The 11,967-nt window shown below is 38.4% G+C and overlaps 1 pseudogene; it reads left to right on the top strand.

Moving 5' to 3' along the window:
• The window catches only part of LOC116088907, a 24,568-nt pseudogene extending 12,955 nt beyond the window's left edge, over window positions 1–11,613 (top strand).
• Window positions 11,614–11,967: the final 354 nt, after the last annotated feature.

Raw genomic sequence — 11,967 nt, forward strand, 5'->3', positions numbered from 1 at the left:
TCTCTCTCTCTCTCTCTCTCTCTCTCTCTCTCTCTCTGCATTCAGTCTCAGTCTCTGTTCTCTGCAGAAGCCACCTCTCTGCCCTCATGGCTCTCAGCTCTGTTTGTCTGCCGGTTTACATGTCCACTTGTTTGCCTCCATCCCTTCCCCAGGTCCTCAATCTCCAGTAAACCTCTTCTGCACCAGATCTGTTACATGGTGTAATTTCTCAGAGTTACAATTTGGCATGGTCCAACCAAAGATATCCCCCTGCTGTAATATATTTCATAACATTGGTGCTGAGAGCCCTTGGTGTCTAACCACCCTGGGCTCCCACCTGCTCACTACACCTTCAAAAATTCTGATTTCTGGACCACTAGGCACTCCATCTAACACTAACGATTGGTGAGTTCTTTAACTTGGCTTAAATGCTTCTTTGAGTCTGACCATTTCCCTGGATGAGGCTTCATTTTTCCAGTTTGATATCTCACTCCTTTGGCTTCTCTTGAAAATCCTGGTACCAGATAAACTGTGACTATTTGTGCTTTTAGCACTGGACCCTGTCCAGTTGATGATGATTCACTGGACAGCTTGTTGTAAATGTAATTCTGGGGAATTTGCTACATCCCCTATACTTCCCAGTAATGACAGAGCATTTCTACCCAGGCCCCCAACCCCCACTCTAGCCCATTTTTGCTCCCGAATAAATGACACAGAGAAATAACTGAGCAGATACTCATCTATTTTATATTCAGTTTTTTTTTCTTCATCTGTACTTGGATTTCTTCTTGTGTCTGTGTCTGCCCCTCTGTCCATCTCAGCTTAGATGCTGTGTCTGCTCCTTTAGCTCACAGAGAGGCGTTTCCCTAGTTCTTTTGTGGAAACCATAGTTTCTGTATTTTGGGACTTCTTTCAGCTGACGTGCATTCAAGATGCCCTGTGCCAACCTTCATTTGCGACCTCCGTTCACTCTGGGAAGGATGTGGGAGGTTTGTGCGATCCTCTCCTAGCCTTGGTATGGAGTTCTGTTCCTGGCTGTTAACCCTCAGCTGTGGAGCTGTGTGCCAGGGAGGGTGCAGAAGTGGGGGAGGGGATAGTGGCTTTCTTGATGGGTGGCTTCTGCCTTTCCACCAGCCTTAGTGTGCAGCAGTGGTTCTTTACACTCTATGCTTGCTTCAGGGACTGTATTGCTAGTAAGCTGCGTCTGTTCCCAACTTCCCAGTTGCTTCTTATCTCTGTCGCCTAGTCTCAAGTTCTCTGGTATTGGCTATTTCTCTTCATGTGTCCAGCCAAACTTCTGCTCTGCTCAAAGAGCAGCCTGCCTGCCATCACAGAGCCCGCCCATTCCCAGGAAGTGCTTGATTACTCCTTCCACCCACAACTTTTTAGGCTCTAAGCCTGCTTCTTTCTAAGTTTGTGTTTCTGTCTAAGTTTAGATTCTTTGCCTAATATGATAGGTGCCAAATGTAAATGTAATTCTGGGGGAATTGCTTCCCAAGTAATGATAGGGTGTCTCTATGCCCACTCTAGTCCATTTTAGCTCCCGACTAAATGACATGAAAGCCTAATAAATTTATTAACAAGCTGCAAGCCCTATAATGGGACAGAAACTTATCTATTCTAACTCCACTCTACTATCTTTGCTACTTCCCAGCCACGTGGTTCTTTACCTGCCATCTGAGTCTTACCCTGGCTCACTCTGGTTCATATATGTCCTCATGGCTGCTCTCTCATAGCAACCTGATGGTGAATCCATCTGGTTCTTCTATTCTTCCTGGTAGTCTCCTGGTCCATCTTCTTCTCCCTCTCTTTTCTTTCCCTTCCCACCCCCTCACTCTGTTGACTCTGTCCTTGGGACCTCCTGACTGGCATTGGAAGTCCTGCCCTCTTCTACCCAGCTAATTGGCTGATCAGAACTTTATTAACCAATCAGAGGTGATGGAAAACAATTTTTACATAACTTGAGACCTGAGATACTTGACCATGCCAACCTCCAGACTGCAACCAGATGCCTGGGCATAGAAATCAGCATCTTAATTCACAATACACAAAACCATCTCCAAACAGCTTGTACCTCCCTCATTTTTAATAGCTGAATAGTATTCCATTGTGTAAATGAACCACATTTTCTGTATCCATTCTTTGATCGAGGGACATCTAGGTTATTTCCAGTTTCTGGCTATTGTAAATAAAACTGCTATGAACATAGTCGAGCAAGTGTCCTTGTGGTATGGTGGAGCATCTTTTGGGTATATACCCAGGAGTGGTATAGCTGAGTCTTCAGGTAGAACTATTTCCAATTTTCTGAGAAACTGCTAGATTGATTTACAGAGTGGTTGTACATTTCCAATCCCACCAGCAATGGAAGATTGTTCCCCTTGCTCCACATCCTTGCCAGCATGTGTTGTCACTTGAGTTTTTTATCTTAGCCATTCTGATGGGTGTAAGGTAGAATCCCATGATTGTTTTTGATTTGCCTTTCCCTGATGACTATGGATGTTGAGCATTTCTTTAAGTGCTTCTTGGCCATTTGAGATTCCTTTGTTGAGAATTCTCTATTTAGCTCTGTACCTAATTTTTTAATTGGGTTATTTGGTTTGTCGGTGTTTAACTTTACTAGTTCTTTTTATCATTTGGAAATATTTTCTATATTTTTGACCCTCTATCAAATGTACAGTTAGTAAAGATGTTTTCCTAATCTGTTGGCTGCCATTTTGTCCTATTGACAGTGTCCTTTGCCTTACAGAAACTTTCAGTTTTATGAGATTCCATGATCTTAGAGCCCAAGCCACTGGTGTTTTCAAGGCTATTTGCCACTCTAGTTTTGAGGTCCTTGATCTACTTGGACTTGAGTTTTCTGCAGGGTGGTAAATATGGATCTATTTGGATTCTTCTACGTGTACATATCCAGTTAGACCAGCACCATTTGTTGAAGATGCTCTCCCTTTTCCATTATTGGCTTGCCTTTTTTGTCAAAAAACAAGTGTCCATAAGTGTATGAATTTATTTCTGGGTCTTCAATTTGATTCCATTGATCAATCTGTTTCTGTAACAATACCATGCAGTTTGTATGACTATTGCTCTGTAGTACAGCTTGAAGTCAAGGATGGGGATTCCCTCAAAAGTTCTTTTATTGTTCAGGATTGTTTTGACTATCTTCAGTTTTTTTATTTTTTTTCATACAAAGTTGAGAATTGCTCTTTCAATATCTGTAAAATATTCTATTGGGATTTTAATGGGGATTGCACTGAATCTATAAATTGCTTTTGGTGAGATGGCTATTTTCACTATGTTAATTCTACCAATCCATGAGCATGGGAGATTTTTCCATTTTCTGCTATCTTTTTCAATTTTTTTCTTCAGGGACTTGAAGCTTTTGTCATACAGATCTTTCACTTGCTTGGAGTTACACCAAGATATTTTATATTATTTGTGCCTATTGTGAAGGGTGTTGTTTCCCTAATTTCTTTCTCTGCTCTTTTATCATTTCTATAAAGGAAGGCCACTGATTTATTTGAGTTAATTTTGTAGCCAGCCACTTTGTTAAAGGTGTTTATCTGATGTAAGAGTTCCCTGGTAGAATTTTGGGGGTCACTTATGTATACTATCATATTATCCATGAATAGTGATAACTTGATTTATTCCTTTCCAATGTGTGTCTGCTTGATCTCCTTTTGTTGTCTTATTGCTCTAGTTAGAACTTCAAGTAATATATTGAATAGGTAGGGAGAGAATGGGCAGCCTTGTCTTGTCCTTGGTTTTAGTGGGATTGCTTTAAGTTTCTTTCCATTTAATTTGATGTTGGCTATTGGCTTTCTGTATATTGTTTTCATTATGTTTAGGCATGTGCCTTGCATCCCTGATCTCTCCAAGACTTTTAACATGAAGAGGTGTTAGATTTTGTCAGAGACTTTTTCAGCATCTAATGAAATGATCATGTGATTTTTTTTCCCTTTCAGTTTGTTTATATGGTGGATTACATTGATGGGTTTTCATATATTGAACCATCTCTGTATCCCTGGGATGAAACCTACTTGAGCATGGTGAATGAGATTTTCAATGCGTTCCTAGATTAACTTGTGAGAATTTTATTGAGTATTTTTGCATTAACGTTCATAAGCAAAATTGATCTGAAATTCTCTTTTCTGTTGAGTCTTTGTGTAGTTTAGGCATTAGAGTCACTGTGGCTTTACAGAATGAATTTGGGAATGTTTCTTCTATTTCTATTTTGTGGAATAGTTTGAGGAATATTGGTATTAGCTCAATTTTGGTTGGAAGGGTTTTAATGACTGCTTCTATTTCCTTAGGGGTTATGAGACTGTTTATATGGTTTACCTGATCTTGATTTAACTTTGACATGTGGTATCTGTCTAGAAAATCATCCATTTGTTTACATTTTCCAGTTTTGTGGCGTATAGGCTTTTGAAGTATGACCTAATGGTTTTTGAATCTCCTCAGTTTCTGTTGTGATGCCTCCTTTTTCATTTCTGACTTCATCAATTGGATACTGTCTCTGTGCCTTTTAGTTGGTGTAGCTAAGGATTTGTCTATCTTGTCAATTTTTCTCAAAGAATCAGCTCTTGATTTTGCTGATTCTTTGTATTGTTTTCTTTGTTTCTAATTGATTTTCAGCCTGAGTTTGATTCTTTCCTGTTGTCTACTCCTCTTGGGTTAGTTTGCTTCTTTTTGTTCAGGTGTGCTGTTAAGTTGCTAGTATGAAATCGCTCCAATTTCCTTATGAAGGGATTTAGTGGTATGATTTTTTTCTCTTAGCACTGCTTTCAGCATGTCCAATAAGTTTTGGTATGTTGTACCTTCATTTTCATTGAATTCTATAAAGTCTTTCATTTCTTTATTTCTTCTCTAACCAAGTAATTATTGGGTAGAGAGTTATTCATTTTCTATGACTATGTGGGCTTTCTGTTGTTTCTTTTGTTGTTGAAGTCCAGCCTTAATCCATGGTGATCTGATGGAATGCATGGGGTTATTTCAATCTTATATCTATTGTGGCTTGATTATATGGTCACTCACTTTTAGAGAGGGTTCTGTGAGGTGCTGAGAAGAAGGCATATTCTTTTGTTTTTGGATGAAGGGTTCTATAGATATCTGTTAAATCCATGTGGTTCATAACATAATTCTTTCTCTGTTTAGTTTCAGTTTTGATGGCCTGTCCACTGGTGAAAGTGGGTTGTTGAAGTCCTCCACTATCATTGTGTTGGTTTAATATATGATTTGAGCTTTAGTAATGTTTCTTTTACAAATGTGGGTAGCTTTGTATTTGTGGCATAGATGTTCAGAATTGAGATATCAGTGGATTTTTACTTTCATGAGTATGAAGTGTCCTTCCCGATTTTTTTAATAACTTTTGGTTAAAAGTCTATTTTTATTAGATATTAGAATAGCTATTCCTGCTTGTTTCTTGGGTCTGTTTGCTCAGAAAACCTTTTTCCAGCCCTTTACACTGAGGTAGTGTCTAACTTTGTTGCTGAGGTGTGTTTCTTGCATGCAACAGAATGATCGATCCTGTTTATGTATCCAGTCTGTTAGCCTGTGTCTTTTTTATTGAGGAATTGAGTACATTAATGTTGAGATGTTATAACCAATGCTTGTTAGTTCCTATTATTTTGATATTGGAGGTGGTGTATGTGTTTGTACGTGATTCTCTTCTTTTGGTTTTGTTGTGAGATGATTAATTTCTCATGTTTTCTTGGATGTAGTTACCCTCCTTGTGTTGGTGTTCTTCTTATATCCTCTGTAGGACTGGATTAGTAGAAAGATATGTCAGGGAATATCTTGGTCTCTCCATCTATGGAGATTGAAAGTTTTGCTGGTTATAGTAACCTGGGCTGGCATCTGTGGTCTCTCAGGCTCTGCAAAACATCTGTGTAGGATCTCCTGACTTTTAGAGTCTTTGTTGAGAAGTCAGGTGTAATTCTGGTAGGTCTGCCTTTAGCTTTTTTCCCTCCAGCTTTTAATATTCTTTCTTTGCTCTGTACATTAAGTGTTTTGATTATTATGTGGTGGATGGATTCTCTTTTCTAGTCTAATCTCTTTGGTATTCTGTAAGCTTTTTAGGTTAGGCATCTCTATGGGTTAGGGAATTTTTATTCTATGATTTTGTTGAAGATGTTTTCTGGCCTTCTGTACCAGGAATCCTCACCCTCTTCTATTCCTATTATTTTTAGGTTTGGTCTTTTCATACTATACCAGATTTCCTAGATATTTTGAGTTAGGAACATTTTACATTTGGCATTTTCTTTAACTGATGCATCAATTTCTTGTATGGTGTCTTGTATGCATGTGATTCTGTCTTCCATCTCTTGTATTCTGTTGGTGATGCTTGCATCTGTCATTCCTGTACTCTTTCCTAGGTTTTCCATCTCCAGGGTTGCCTTTGTTTGCATTTTGTTTATTGCTTCTATTTTCATTTTTAGGTCTTGGACTATTTTATTCATATCCTTTGCCTATTTGATTGTATTTTCTTGTATTTCTTTAATGGATTTGTTGCCTTTTTAAGTGCTTCTACCTGTTTAATTATGTTTTTTTCTGTATTACTTTAAGGGAATTATTTATTTTCTTTAAAGGTCTCTATCATCTTCATAAGATGGAGTTTAAGGTCATAGTCTTGCTCTTCAGGTATGTTATGATATCTAGGGCTTGCTGTAGTAGGAGAGCTAGGTTCTGATGATGCTATATTACATTGGCTTCTGTTGATTATGTTCTTGTGCTTGCCTTTAGCCATCTGGTTTTCACTGATTTGGCTGGCCTGGTTGGAGCAGGCCTCCTGGGAGGTAGGTGGGGCTATGTGTCCAGGGTCTGAGCAGGCCTACGGGGAGGCAGGCAGAGCCATAGGGTGGGGTGCAGTGCAGTGCACCAATCCTCACTGCAAGTGTAGGTGCAGACCAGAAGGAGGATGGAGCTTCCATAGGGCAGGGCAGAGCCCATGCTAGTGGGCTTGCTAGGGTTCCAGCAGGTGGAGGTTGGGGAATGTCCCATGTGTGTGTCTCAGGTTAGAGCAGACCTCTTAGGAGGCAGGTGGTATTGTGGGATGGGGCACAGTGCACCAATCCACGACTGCCAAGTCAGGTTTTAATGTATGTACTGACTGTCCTGGAATTCATTACACAGACCATGCTGGCATACAAGTCAATGAGATACATCTGCCTCTGCCTCCTGAGTCCCAAAATTAAAGACATGAGCCAATACACCCAGATTACCCATCATTTTTTGTAATTAGTACTTGTTCATACAATTTCCCTGATGTGTGTTTAGTACTGTTGTTCTGTTTGCTTGTCTTTTTCTCTTTATGTCTATTAATTGGCATTTCTTTTGCAAGGCTATATCCTATTCAAAGAGCAAAGAAAGGACAGAGGTGAACCTCATTTAGTTTTCTTCTGAAATGACTTGGATTACATAAAACTTCTGCTTAGGAAATAAGTGGAGGATACATCAGAATTAAATAACTATATTGTCAATGAAGGATACATTTATTGTGTTGTCATTATCATGCTTTCTCTTGTACACATGTATGGGATATTTTAGAATGCAATGACCTATGAGGATGTGCATGTGAACTTCACTCAGGAAGAGTGGGCTTTGCTGGATCCTTCACAGAAGAATCTTTACAAAGATGTGATGCTGGACACCTACAGGAACCTCACTGCTATAGGTAAGACAGTGAATTTTCTTTCACTCTTTAAAATAAGGGCACAACTGTTTCTTTGTTATTGATGCTTTTTTGTAATATCAATTGAGAAAGAAGAATGAAGTGAATGAGTTAGACATTGTTCTAAGGTTCACTGTAACTTAATTTAGTAACTTAAATTTTGCCTAATTTCCAAGAATATATCATACATTTTCTGGTTTTATATTATAGGCTACAACTGGGAAGACCATAATATTGAAGAACATTGTCAAAGTTCTAGAAGACATGGGAGGTAATTTTCATGTGCAAGTTGATATGAATATGCCTCTGAAGAAATTTTAATATGTTCTGGAAGTTTAAAAGAAAAGCAACAGTGTAAAAAGTACTGTTTTAAGTATATCAGTGATTAATGATATACTTAACCATATACAAAACCATGTACCTCAATGTCAGGTATCTAATTTGTGTTTGCAAGGCATTCTTTTAAGAAAGAAACAGTGCCTTAACAGATATCACCATTTGTATCATAGTCCCATTAAAGCTATGCTGAAGAACTGCCAATCTGTTTAGCCTCATACTACTCAGATTGCAAAAGGTTAATCACACTGACTAGGTGATAAATATATGTCCAAAATCTTATAATATCCAAGTAGTCCATAGTAAAGCTAGGGTTACTCATATACTTATGGTAACATTGCTAAGTTTAGTGAGAGGGGCAGTTTATGAGAGTCAAGAATGTTGTTGTGAGCTGGGCAGTGGTGGCTCATGCCTTTAATCCCAGCATTTGGGAGGCAGAGGCAGTAGAACTCAGGTTCAAGGCCAGCCTGGTCTACAGCATGAGTTCCAGGACAGCCAGGGTAAAACAGAGAAACCCTGTCTTGATAAAACAAACAACAACAACAACAAAAAGGTTGTTGTGGAGAAATCTTAATCCCTATACCACATGTCTATGAGGAACATAGTCTGAATGCAATGTGTTTTCCCATTGATTATTTTATTTGTTACTCTTTTAAATAGATATATCATATGTCACAATGGATTCAAGCCATGTGAGCATAGGGATATTGAAAGAAGCAAAGTACTTCTCTCTCTCTCCCCGAGAACAATTAGAAGATATATAGTAGCCCCCACTTTTAGTAGACTTTCTAAATATGATACAGGTTTACAATTGGTTGGTTTTCTGGCTTCATTGGGAATACATTCATAAATTCACACTGCAGAAAATCCCTGTGAGTACTAGGAATGTGGAAATTCTTCTATTTGCCCTGGTCTACTTTTCAAATGTAGTATGATTCATATTAAAGGAAAATTTATGAATGTAATCAGTGTGATAAAGCTCTGAGTTTTTCCTGTTTTCTTCAAATATGTGAGAAACTTCATAGAAAAAGGATGCTATAAATGTGAGCCATGCAATAAATGCTTTTACCATCACAGATATCGTCAAAGACACAAAACAACCCAAAATTTAGGGGAAACCATGAATGTAAACAAAATGATAAAGCATTAAGATCTGATTCCTCTTTACCATTAAACCAAATTGTAAAATTAATTCATACAGATAAAAAGATTCATCAGTGTAATGAATGTGGTAAAGCTTTCACATGTGCCAATTATCTTTGCAGGCATGAAAGAAGTCATACTGGAGAGAAAATCTCTGAATATACTCCCTGTTGTAAAACATTTGCATATCACAGTCACCCTCAAAGGAATGAGAGAATTCTTACTGGAGAGAAACCTTATAAATGTAATCAATGTGGTGAAGCCTTTACACATTACAGTCATCTCCGAATACATAAAAGAACACATACTGGAGAGAAACTCTATGAATGTAACCAATGTGGTAAAGCCTTTATATGTCACAGTCAACTCCAAATACATAAAAGAACACATACTGGAGAGAAACCTTTTGAATGTAACCAATGTAGTAAAGCCTTTGTATGTCACAATCATCTCCGAATACATAAAAGAAAACATACTGGAGAAAAACCATATGAATGTAACCAATGTGGTAAAGCCTATTCATATCACTATAGTCTCCAAGTACATAAGAGAACACATACTGGAGAGAAACCTTATGAATGTCACCAATGTGGTAAAGCCTTTGTATGTTACAGTCATCTCCAAATACATAAAAGAACACATACTGGAGAGAAACCCTACAAATGTAATCAATGTGATAAAGCCTTCTCATGTCACAATAGTCTCCAAATACATAAAAGGACACATACTGGAGAGAAACCTTATGGATGTAATCAATGCAGTAAAGCCTTTGCACGTCACTATCATCTCCAAATACATAAAAGAACACATACTGGAGAGAAACCTTATGAATGTAACCAGTGTGGCAAAGCCTTTGCACGTAAAAGTAATCTTCAAAGGCATGAAAGAATTCATATTGGAGAGAAACACCATGAATGTATTTAATATGGTGAAGCCTTTGCACATTTTTATAGTCTTCATCATCATGAAAGTATTCATATTGGAGAAATTCTATGCATGTAAGCAATGTGGTAAAGCCTTTGTGTTATGGGTCCACTTAGATCCAATACAACTCTAACACCAGGTCAATGCAGATGACAAGAATTTATTGTAATCGGAAGAGCAGTTGGTGCTCTTAACTGCTGAGCCATCTCTCCAGCTCCCCAAAATATAGGTTTTACAGTCTAACCAATCATATTCATTTGTTCTTTTGTGGTTAGAAATAGTCATGCTTTGTGGAAGAAAAAATGAATAACAGATTGACAAGGTGAAAGTAAACATTGCTATGAGTATTAACAGCAAAGCAAAAGCAAGGCGAGCTTATAGCACATATGATCTAGATAATAAGCATAGAAGCCACCGAATTCACCCCAAGTCTTTGCCAAGTGGGAAGGGATTTTCATGGGCCTTGCCACAGTAGAATCCTAGCAGTGAAGCACTTATATGCTGTTCCCTACATGGCTACTGCCAGAAAAAGCTTTGTCACACTGCTAATATTTACAGGGTTTCTTTCTAATATGTATTCTTTTATGTATTTGCAGAGAACTGTGATATACAAATTTTGGGAACAAGCAAAATAAATGTGTTCTAAGTACTGCCTTTTTGTTAGTGAACTCCATTTAATCATAGAATGAAACTATGTTTACGTTCCTAGGCTCTAGGGGAGCCTATGACAGTTGTGGAGAGCAGTGGATTCTGCTTGCATAACTGTTCTGAGGAAGCTATGTATGATCAAGAGAGACTTAAAAATGGTTCTTAGAAAGATGGTATCAAATTGATAGGTGCTTATCAGGAAAGGTTGCTTGGTACAATGAGCATATCTCTATATACAATTTAAAAAGTATATGACAGAGGGATGCTATTTCATGAATGGACTTATACTCACAAATGTTTAATCTGTGTCACCTTGCATAACTGAATAACCAGCTACCAGCTGGGTAAGTGCTCATGTCCACAGGATAGTTTTGGTTAGACATTTATTTTTGGCTTGCTGAAATTGCGCTTTGTAGTGCAAAATAAGGTTAGGGAGTAATTGACCTAGCAGGAGATAGGAAGGAGGAAGGAAAACTATTGGGGTCTTTTACAGTGATGGGGCTTTTATAATGCTGATGTTATGATTTCATTAGCCAGTAATATCACTGCTCCTGGGAGCAAGCTTGTGATTGTATAAAGAAAGATGACTCAAGCTATTCAGTGCCCCTTGGTTGAAAGGTTGAACAGGTAGTCAGAGCCCTCACTTTTGCTGAGACCACAAGCTGGCTGAATCGGACCTCACCTTGCCACAAAACAGCCAGCCCACCTAGGGTAAGGCTTCCTGACATAAACAAAGCCTTTCTGCGACTTCTCTGCCTCTCTCTAAGTTCCTGCCAGGAGCTACACTCAACTGAACTGCTTCCTGGACCTAACATCAAGATGCTAATTTGGCTACAAGATCCTGTCTTACTGGGGGAGGGGTTTCCCTGTTTACTTAATTGTCAGATTCAAAATACACATCGGACTTTGATCAGAAACCATGACTCGGTCTCATTCTTTTCACCGTCTGATTCCTCTATTTTCCTAGGCTCCTTCCTCTCTTCCAGAGATCCGATTTGTGTAGCTGCTGGCGGCTGCAACAACCACACATCTGTCTTCAGGTTCCAGAATCCCACCAGAGATGGACTCCAGTACAATTTCACAGCACAATTATCTACAAATACATAAAATAATATATACCAGAGAGAAAATATATAAATGTAAACAATGTGGTAAAGCCTTTGCATGTAGCAGTAGTCTTACAAATCATGAGAAAAAGTGAAACGCCAGAGAAACTCCATAAACACAGACAGTGTGGCAAAGTTTTGTATTTCCTGGGATCTTCATACAAG

The sequence above is a fragment of the Mastomys coucha genome, unplaced genomic scaffold, assembly GCF_008632895.1.
Source record: "Mastomys coucha isolate ucsf_1 unplaced genomic scaffold, UCSF_Mcou_1 pScaffold14, whole genome shotgun sequence".
Lineage (NCBI taxonomy): Eukaryota > Metazoa > Chordata > Mammalia > Rodentia > Muridae > Mastomys > Mastomys coucha.